We start from the raw sequence: 11,674 nt of genomic DNA on the forward strand, positions 1-11,674 counted from the left end.
GAACAACATCGAATGGCACTGGTCAAATGAAAGCAATGAAGATAGGAGACTAGAACTTAGAGACCCTTGAAAATTTCTCCTATCTGGGGTCGAAAATCACAACCGATGATGAAATTCACGCACGGTTGTTCACTGCCAACAGAGCCTATTTCAGCTTACAAAAACTGTTTCGCTCCAAACGTCTCACCATAGGGTCAAAGCTCGTACTGTACAAGACAATGATTTTGCCAGTCCTTATGTATTCTCGGAGGCTTGGGTTCTTAGCAAGAAGAATTGCGAACTCTTGGCCGCGTTCGAGAGAAGAATCCTTCAAAGAATTTTTGTCTTCCTACATGAGGATCCGGGTCCGGATGGCTCAAGCGGTTAGAGCGCTGGGCTGTCGTAGCGGAAGGTCGCGGTTCAAATCTCGCTGGGGGCAGAGGAATTTGTTATCGTGATTGGATGTCGGACACCAGTCGACTCAGCTGTAAATGAGTACCTGAGTCAAATCAGGGTAATAATCTCGGGCGAGCGCAATGCTGACCACATTGCCTCCCACAGTGTACTGTGGTGTACCGTTACGGTCTTGAATGAAGTGCTCTAACACACTTCAAGGCCCTGATCCAATATGGATTGTTGCGCCAACGATTATTATTATTATTATTATTATTACATGAGGATGGATGATTCCGTAGCCTACATAACGATGAAATCTATGAGCGATACCACGACCGTCTGGTAGTGGACAAAATCGGGCTCAATAGGTTGCGGTGGGCGGCTCACTTATTCCATATGGATGAGGATAATCCAGCCCGGAAAGTCTATAAGGGCAATATCTATGGTAGAAAAAGAAGACGAGGCAGACCCTGCCTGATGTGGAGCGCTGGCGTAGGTCAGGACACCAGACAGCTTTTAAGGATATCGAATTGATGGACTTCGCCGCAAAACCGGGGTATCTGGAGTTCCTTGTTAAGGCAGGCCTAGACCGGATACCGGTTGTTGCGCCGTTGATGATGATGATTATCAATAATATGATACACAACATTTATTCGAGTATATCTGATCCCCTGGAACAGTTTATTTGATATATTCTCTAATTAAAGAGATGAGAATTCCTCAAATTAGCACTTTTTATTTCATTTGTCTGAATGACTGCTTTTTGCATTTATGATATAAGGTAATTCCAATGCCAGATGGAGCGTATACCATATCATTATAGTTTGCCTGTGCTAAAGGCTAATGTTCAATCAAGGGTGGCAGCAAACCGACAAAATCTCACACTGTTGCCTCTGAATTTCATAAAAAGTGCTATGAAGAATGATGAGTTACTCACCTTGATGGTCGCTTGGAACTATTACATGTTCAACCCCTTATCTTAATCTTCTATCTGAAAATATTGTATTTATCCTAAGTACTTCAACTTTTATTCCTCCAGACAAGTTATCAAGTATATTATGGAGACTTGGACCATAATTAGTTTTAGATGAGTGTCTGAGAATCAATTTCAGTTAAGATGTTCTAATCTCTTCTGGGAGGCTCTACAGATTATGAAATAATTTCATATAAATAGGGGATATCCTTGATTGTGATTGCCGTACCCGATTTTGACCTAGCTAAGCAATTTTTGGAAAATATTTCCTGATTTTATTTCAGTTTTTTATTGAAAGGAAAGGGAGTTATATCCACGCATTCTACAAATAGGCCCACGATGAGGTTACACCTCTAACTAACTTTGAATCATTAATTGTGCTAAAACCTTTTTCTCAATCATTTCAAATGTCGGTCGTTTGCTACATCGAAAAACGCAATAAATCCTTTTTATTGGATTTCAGGAGCCTTTGGAAAACGGCCACCTAACAATAGATGTGTATTTTATTCGAGTAAAAATGCAATAAAGGAGAAAAGAAATGAAGAGACGGTGAAGCTATAATATTCCTTCCCATTCAATATTTCAAGATATCGCAGTCAATTGAGTGCTTATTCATATATAGTATATTGGATACGTGACATTACTCGTAATATGTTTGTGATGATTTGAACGATTCGAATCAGATACTTTGTGCCGATGCAATAATAAAGGATTTTGATGAGGTTGTAATTGCTCGTACGATAAAGGAAAATTTGAAAAAATAATGCATTTCATTTTTCACGATAGGCATAGGTAGTGTCTCAGTAATTAGGAAGGAGGATTTATCCTTTTAATCGGCTACTACGAAGTGATCCAGAAAAATACATCTAAATACAATTCTGCGAAGTAGCTAAGGAGCATCGAAAGAAGCCACAATTAGAAAGGTCTCGTCTCAAATGTGGCAAGGCAAATCGCTCAGAAAAATCCAGTTAAATTCGTTGAAAACTTCACAGATTAAACAGGAAAATGATTTAGTATAACTTTGTTAATAATGGCATTCCACCCAAACTGTCCATATTAAAGCCTATATTACTATATCTTACGGATCTAGGATGAACTTTAGGGGAGTTAAAGGGCTCGGACAGACAGGATAAAGTTGTTGGATGGCAACGCGCTTTGTTATTTCCGAACCAAGTCGACTCACACCTTCCAATTGGTAGTGAACTTGGTAGTAGTGAACTAACATGGACGGCTGACGACCCGGCATAGCAGGAGCTTATGGTTTACCAAACGATTCGGCATAGGTTGCACATGCGCTGCGAGCTGCGACATTCTGCTACCTTACTACCCGGGAGTGGTATCTGCTGGAAACGTCTTTCAGGTTTATGTTACAGCTGCCTTCGTTTCGATGATAACCTTGACAGAGTTGCAATTACATTTAAAGTAATGATGCCTGATCCCGGCTCTGAACACAAAATTAACCCACGCGTGACTACCCACCCTCCCAATCACGGGAATCATTTCAAGTGACTACACTTTTTAGTGGAGATAGCGGGCTGCAGCCACCAGAAAATTTCATCTGGGAACTCGAGAGGACAGAAAGTGGCTACTACCACTGTCCCTGAGAATACAGCGAGCCTTTTTCATTGTGCAAAAAAGTTCAGATGAATCATTTCCAGGATAAGGTGAAAGGTAGTTCCAACCAGATTTTTTATGTGCTGGGCCTACGGACATATAGCAAGGCCCGTAAAGGGCAAGACAGAGAAACTATATGTTACAGGTGTGGAAAACCCAGGCACAGAGCGAAGATCTGCCAGTTGGAAAAATGCTAGTTCATTCAACAATGAGCGTTATCACCGCAGCTTGCAATGCATCGGCTCCTAAAAGGAAACTCTGTCACGGAAAGTTAGCTATATACTGCCGAACGCATGTTTTCCAGAGGTTGTTCTCCCCTCCTGCTGGAAGATTGTAAGGCACCATTATTACACCGTCCTCTCATTATGTTGGATACAATGAAGAATCTGCCTAATAAGCTCATCAAGCCAAGACTAACTGCCGAAATACGTGTTGCGGGAGACTAATCATCAAGACAATATGGTTTTAGAGCGGGGCTATCCACAATCGATGCAATTGAAGAAGTGGTCATTCAAGCCCAGTCGCTATTCTCGTTGAGTGGTGCTCCTTCCGATACCAGACGTAAGAAACACCTACAATTCTGCGAGGTGGAGCCACATGCTTAAGGCGCCCTAAAATTGTTCCCAAACTCCAGGCTACGCTTTGCGGATGTTGAGGGCCAAAGGAGCGTGTCCTGCTCTAAGAGGAAGGACAGTGCAAAAAAAGATCACATCAGGGCGACTCAGGAATCTATCCTCGGTCCGGACCTGGGACGCCTTACACGATAGTCTCGATGCCTGATGACTCGCAGTTGGTCGGATAACCAGATGATATTACGGCACTGTTTGCCGCACGCACGGCTGAGTAAGCTCAATGCAGATTGGGGAATGTGATGCGGCAAGTTAGCAGATGGATGGCTGAATATGGATTCTCCCTATCTCAGAAGAAAACCGAAGTCATTATTCTGATTGAGGAGAGTAGTACTCCCTGTTTAGGATAGTGAAGCCATGGTTTTATCGAAGCCGACTGTGGACCACCACGGCATCATGATACACATGAAGTTGCGTTCCGTCGAGCAGATTCACAACATTACAGAAAAGGCACCAAATATTCTCTGCTATCCTGCTAGCCCTGGATAGTGCGGACCGCTGTCGGCCCATATCGAAAGGTTACATTCCCGACAATTCAGAAACAAACCAGATTTTGTCTCTGCGACAATCGATGGACCTTTTTGTGTAGAAAAAAAGAAAGAATAATAACAAAAAAATGGCGAACTCTTAGTCGCGTTCGAAACAAGAGTCAAAAAAGTTCCCATTGTCTATAAAATGCGAAAAAAGCGATGTCACGACCGTTTGGTTGTGAATAAAATCCCACTGACCAAACAGCGGTGGGTGGAAAGTCTATAAGCGCAATATTTATGGTAGAAAAGGAAGGCTTGGCAGATCTGCCTTAGATAGACGAATGCGTAGGCCAGGGTACCAGACAGGGATACTGAATCAGTGCACCTTGACACGAAATCATTTGGAGCACCATATTTAGGCAATTGGCAATTGGGTACTGATTGCTGAATTGCTAATGACGATCAGTATTGAGTATTTTACGACTAGACGTCAGATAGGGTATTATAATTTTCCGGTTGGACACTCTCTGAGAAAGACCACTTAGATGATCTTTCCGAACCCCCATACTGCAGAAAGTATTTATCAAGACATTTCAAATCAATGAACCAATATGAATAAAGAGAGAAAGTGCAAACTTACCATGCGAATATTTGAAACTCTAGTATTGGCGGCTTTAGGGCAAAATGGCTGCCGGCTGTCGACATTCCTACTCGGCCTGACTCGTACATTGTACACTATATGCAACTTAGAAAGCGAGATGCTTAAACCCAGCGCGTAGGTGACTAGAATACGCGTATTAAAAGCATTAAAGAATATGTTGAGGGGAAAAAGCTGGGTGTCACAAGTCGTAATGACACAATTCACCCTCCGCACCCAAATGTGAGGAGTCACAGGAGACATCTCGGTAATTCAACGGGTCAACAAGGTATGCCGTCCATTGTAAGAAATTGGGTTAAAACCTCAGTAGCTTAGGATAACACAAACCCCAAATGAATGCTGTACGATTGAAAGAAGGGCCTGGGTAGTAGGCATACTGTTGAAAGTGTCCTGTTCAAAAAGGCGTTCACTGGGTTGGGAAAATGAAGTTCATTCAAATCAACCTCAATTAATTAAGGATCGTTCAACACTTACACATCTGCGGGTGGCTATAAAAAGCGAACACAATGGGAACACTGACAATAATCTGGAAAGCCGATCTAGTGGGTGAGCGGCTTTGTGGGCATGCGAACCCGGCCTGATTCATGGTTATTTCAACGATTTCACGAATACGGTTGTCAAGAATGCGCTCAAAAATCTTCATGGTATGGGACAGTTACCGGATAAGACGGTAATTTGAACATTCTGCTGGACAACCTTTTTCTTCCATATTGGAACTGTGGTATTTTCTTGCAAGTCAGATGGTGTTCTTCCTTCCTGAATAACCCGATTAAAGAATTCACTGCGTTCACAATGAGTTTCAGTTCACAATAAATTCAGTTGCGCTGACAATGAGTCCTGGTGTGGAACTGCTCCAAATGTCGTCAGTGATTGTGGAAGTGGAAGATGAGCAAATTTTTCAGTTGACATCTGCTCGAAATATTCTCACCATCGATCCGTTGCTGCTCGACGGTTGGTAAGCAAGGTACTATTCTTGTCATTAACGTAAAATTCTTCGATATCCTGTGTGCGTTCGTTTCGGTTTTTGTCAAGTCGATACAGATCTCTCTCGCCATCTCGAGAGTCCAGTTTATCGTAAAGATTTTTGTAATGGTCCGCTAACAGCGATCGCTTTCTTTGCTTCCGCTTTGTGGATCGTGCCATTCATTTGGTTCCATGATTCTTCCACATTCGTAATGGTTAGTAATCGTGTAAGTGAGATCATTTCCCCTTTCTTCTCACGAAATCGCCACCATTTAATGTGCGGCGTCCCTTACGCTGTTTTATCGGTATATTAATTCGCAGGACGGCAATCAACGCCCAATGTTCAGATGCGATGGTCTCATAGCGGCTTTGCAATCAGTAACAGTGGTAAAATGTCGACGTCTTATGAGAATATAGTCGACCACGTATTCATAAGTACAAGGTCATGGGCGCCCGCAAAATCGATTATACGCTCGCCACCCGCATTGCGCGCTCCGGACCCCTTTCCCCCATGGCACCTATTACCGTCTGCCTTTTCACTCACATGACTATTAAGGCCGCCGGCAAGGCGTCGGGCGGTCAGGAGGCACGTGACAAGTCTTTTCATTGACAAGTTGCCTGAATACATCTTTCTTGGCATCAGGTCGACCTGTCTGTGGTGGTACGTGGTGAAGAAGTCAATAGCGTGATCAGCTGATATAATGGTGAGCTTCATCAGCCGATCATTAAATCATTCGACTTCTTTAATGGGATCAGGGAAACCCTCTGAGATGGCAATGCCAACACCATATTGAGTATGTGGACTACCAAAATAGAGAAATTTACTGCCATTTTTATCGCGTTCGTGTTCAATGTCGCAGCTTTTGGTACCAGATCATCGGTTTTTTTGCAGAGTGCAGATATCAATGCGCCTTTTCCAAAGGGCTCTTACGAGTTCCTCGGTCTTTCCAGTTAGGGTGCCAACATTTAACGTGCAGACACGTAATTGTTTTATTCGGACCAACTTGCTTATGTGATGACGCCGTCCATGCGTCAAGCACCCTTGTCCATTTCTCGACTAGACCGGGTCCCGTCTTGCCGCATCGACTGAGGTGAAGGCATTTTTCCGAGGCTTGTGACTCAATATGATCATCTTGTTTCTAACGACATTGTGTGCATTTTCTTGGTCGGCCTGTCGCGGGACCTGTCACCAAGAAAGATCAGGTGTGATTTAGCATAGTAGGATAGCTCCAACTATACTCTATTTATCTCTTTCCCTGATCACAGCATTTTATTTTTGTTTTACTGAGGATAGTACAGAGTACGTTGCCTCAAACCCTCCTCCTTTGCAGGGACTTGGGATCTGCATACTATGGTAATAGCATGGCGGATTTTGGCCCCATTTAATTGAATAGTAAATGCAGGAAACGGGATTTCAGGGATAAATAATAATAGTCGTTGGCACAGCAATCCATATTGGATCATAGCCTTGAACTGTGTTAGAGCACTTCATTCAAGACCGTAACGGTACACTACAGTACCCTGTAGGAGGCAATGTGGTCAGCATTGCGCTCGTCCTAGATTATTACCCTGATTTGACTCAGATACTCATTCACAGCTGAGTCGACTGGTATCCGACATCAAATCACGATTCAAATTCCAGTGCCACCAGTGAGATTCAAATCGCGACCTTTCCTACGACAGCCTTGCGCTCTGACCACTTAGCTATCCGGACACGGGGGTAAATAGAATCATAAAGTGCTTTGTTATCGGTGAAGGTAATGTTGACCATTAGGTGGATTTATGAAAGGCATAGATTCTATATGGCCGCGATGAATTATATTAAATTAATTCAATAATTTTTATAAATTATGCTGATTAACTCACTTGTCTGAGTTCTCTGGACGCAAAGCAATTTCCAAGCAGCTCTCCTGGAGGATAACTAATTTGAATTCCCTTTTCCAATTAAAGTAAGTTCTGTCAAAGTTTTCTCTTGCAAATCTCCTAAACTATCCCCAAGAAATTAAAAGGTCCTTACGAACCATGCGAAATGCATCTCATGTCATGGCAAAATGAAATTTTCTCGCGGTAATTGATATAACCCTCATCAACCCCATGGATTTTTCCTTCACATACCAACAACCATTTCGCTTAGAAAAAGGGAGCTTCCTGGTACACGACTCCATTTTTCCTTTTGCTGATGCAAAGTAAATCTCATTAGCAAGGCACCTAACCCTTTACTGTCCGTAAATTATTTAATTAGTCATTAGCTCGAGAGTAAAACGGTTCAGCCGAACCTAAATGGATGTGGGTAAAAGAAAAAGGGAAAACTCAGAGAGCGAAAAGTCTCCTTTCAGAGATTTGTTAATCTGACGTGGCCATGTTTATTACGAAAAAACAAAAACAGGAAAAACTCCTTTTTTACATTTCCCAGCCACCTCTAAAAAGGGGGCTCTTAGTGAAAAGCTAAAATCAAAACAGGATCCAAATGAAATATAATACTTAAGGTATTGAAGTCATTCAAAATCATTAGACCGCCCAGGAATGTGGATAACCACAAAAAATTTGAACGATATGGGGGTGGAAACGTGCTCTATCTCATTTTTTCTGCGAAGGGCACTTTTTTCGAGGAGAGTTTTAAAAGGGCCCTAAAGTTTGGGTCGTGCATATGTTTTCATATTTATAAAGTAATGAATTTTCAAGGATATGCAAACATGACTAATTCATTCAATGAACACAAGAAAAGAGAAACTAAATGAATGTTATGAGAGGATATGCTCAGTAGGGTGATATAGCATGGATTCCCAACTGCCGCGAAGGTTGGTGAATTTTGTGATAACAAATCGAAATTAGACAGCCGATGTCGAAATATGTGCAAGTGAGCTAAACTGGAGAAAAGTCTGCGTTTTGTCGACTGCTTAAAATAATTCGGTCTATTGCTATTATTGATTTACTTTCGTGAATACTGGTCGTTCCCAAAACGTTTTCGAATAAAACATTTCGTTCCTCCTGAATTCCCAATTGCCAGTTCAAAAATATTTCTTCCTCAGAATGAAAAATAAAGCAAAGTGTAGATTCTAAGGCATGGATTTTCTATTTGTGTAGCTGCAGCGCAGATGACAATTGGTTTGCAAAATACAACGAAAATCATTTCTATACTCCAGGCTACCTATTGCGGATTTGAGGGGCTATTTAAAGAACCTTGGCCTACTCTACGAGACCCGGGAAGGACAGCGTCGAATGAAGGTAAGCACCCAGCGCTAGTACAAAGATGAGGAGCACTGCAAGTTGTGTCTGCCTATCGTACCGTATCGGAGCCAGCTGTAAAGGTGATCGCGAGATTTATTCCGAGCGACACATTTCACGCAATTCATTCTTGAGGCGAAAAAGAGGGAGATAGATAGGAGAGATGCCTGAGTAGCTGAGGCTCTCATCAGGTCGACCTGTTTGTGGTGCATACGCAGTGAGGAAATGAATAGTGTGATCACAATGGTGAACTTCATCAGCCGGTCATCAAATCGTTCGACCTCTTTAATGGCATCACGGAACCACTCTGAAATTGCAATGCCAACACCGTATCAAGTGTGTGGGCTACCAAAATAGTGGAGTTTATAGCCAGTTTTACAGTATTTGCGTTTTTTGTCGCAGTTTTTGGCACCCCTCCATGGAGCTTCTTGTAGAGCGCAGATATGAATACGCCTTTCCCGAAGGGCTCTTGCGATTTCCTTGGTCTTTCCAGTGAGTGTCCCAATATTTAGCGAGAGACACGTATTTGTTTTCCTCGGACTTACGTCCTAACGCCGTCAACAGGACCGGAGACCATTCTGCTGCGACGACTGAGGGGGACTTAGGACCCCTCTTCATTCTCAAAACGAATATTTCAGCCATGGCCAGCTTTGGTCAGCAAGGCGGATTTGCGCTCAATATAATTCGTAGGCATGTCGTGTTTTACGAATTATATAAAGGAGCACTCAACATCTGCGAGCCGCTACGGTCACGCTGCTCCCAGGGCAGAGGTGAGGCAGCGTCTGACGATTTGCCTCTGTCCTGGTAAGAAACCGTAAAGCCGCCGTCACTTCACTTTTTTTAAAAAAGTTTGGGTGCAGGCCCAGCGAGGGGTCCGTGGACCAGAAAAGAAGGAGTAAGTTGCTCCTCAATTGGTCCGGTCCTGCATTAAGTTGATGCGGACTTAGGACCCCTCTTCATTCTCAAAACGGACCGGAGACCATTCTGCTGCGACGACTGAGGGGAACGCTTTCGTATTTCTCCGAGGCTTATGACTCAATGCGATCATTTGTTTCTAGCGACATTGGATGCATTGTTTTGTTGGCCAGTTGTTGATCATTCACCAAGAGAGATCAAATAGGATTGTTGCCTCAAACGCTATGTAAATAACATGGCGGAGTTCGCTTGGAACGACAAATATTGTAAAGTACGATAATTTCACAGATCATATTAGGAAGAGCTGAACCCTTCCAGTATCCGAAGAAAATCCAAAGATTTCGGAAATAGGCACTGGTAAAACAAGGTCGCTCGAGGTCTGCTAGATGGATGTAAGCAACGGACAGATGCAGTTATTGAGCCTGGAGGACTGCAGGCACTGCTATGGATTATACAGACGGAACTAACAGTGGATAGGCTAGACATTAAGAAGGAGCGGCAAACCCATTTTGGGTTATGTTGTGTAACGAAAGCTACATGGCGCAGAATAATGGATTAGGAAGAATGCAAGCTTTTCGGAAAGTCGTGGGAAGAAATAGATTTCTAAATTCTGGCAACCAATATATAAATATATGTATCATACATGCGCCAGAAAATCTGCCTCATGGATGACGCCGGGGAGGACGGGATTGAAAATAATAATCGCTGGCGCGACAATCAACTTGGCCTTGTTAGACCACTTCATTCAAGGCCGTGACGGTGCAATACAGTATATGTTAGGCGACAATATGCCAGTAATGCGCTCACCCGTGATTATAACCCTGATTTAACTCAGGTACTCTTTCCCAGCTGAGTCGACTGCTATCTGATATCCAGTCACGATACAAACCCCAGTGAGATTTGAACAACAATCTTCTCTTATGACAGGCTGGGGCTCTAACTACTGAACCATCCGGGCACGGAGGGAGGGCGAGATTACTAGATCAAACAAAGTGGAGGGCGTATCTAGGATGTCAATATTTATTACGGGCCACTACGTATTCGAAACGAATTTGCACCCACGAAAATTACTAAGTTTCGTTTATTGTTAAATCCAAAAATATACTTGAATCTCAATCCAGATTGAAATGCTTTTACAATCAAGTTTATTAATTGATTTTGTCCCGAAACTATTATGTCTATTTCACAATTTTGAAGGGAGAAAATATAATATTGTGCGGCCATCCAAATTTGAGAAATTCTTGTGAGGGCATAAAACACTAAATTTTAGTCAATATTCTCTGAAACTTGACTGTAAAGCATTTCTTGGTCTCTATTCGAATAAAGAAAATGCTCAACGATCAACCTGGACTACCATTGATGTGGCCGTAAAATATACTGAGTTTCCCAAGTTTTTATAAGTTTTTGGTCAACGTTCTCCTTGCTATTTATCTTCAACTTAAACGGTATCCAATAAAGATATATGACAAGCTTTAACCCAAAAATGTTTCAACTTTCGCAATACGCTCGTAAACCGAGGCCATAACGCTAAGTAACCTTCTACCAGTCATTTGAAAATGTTCGTTAATGTATCAGAGATAAAACATCATCATTATCAGGAGTATCATATGAGCGTCGAGAAAACTTATAATGGCATCCGGAAGCCGGGATTCCTCCTTTCAACGCACTAAAACGCTTCCACTCTAGTACAGTATGAATTGTAAGGAAGATTAGGTTACTTCGTGCGTGAAACTATTGGAGAAGCATTTTTTGAAAATATGACAAATGGTATTGCGGTATATGTGGGACTTGGTTCCAAGGTTTTTGGAGAAAAGGATTATTTATGTTTTTCGTTTCTTTCCTTTAATCAAGT

The sequence above is a fragment of the Hermetia illucens genome, chromosome 3 (genome assembly GCF_905115235.1).
Source record: "Hermetia illucens chromosome 3, iHerIll2.2.curated.20191125, whole genome shotgun sequence".
NCBI classification, from domain to species: domain Eukaryota; kingdom Metazoa; phylum Arthropoda; class Insecta; order Diptera; family Stratiomyidae; genus Hermetia; species Hermetia illucens.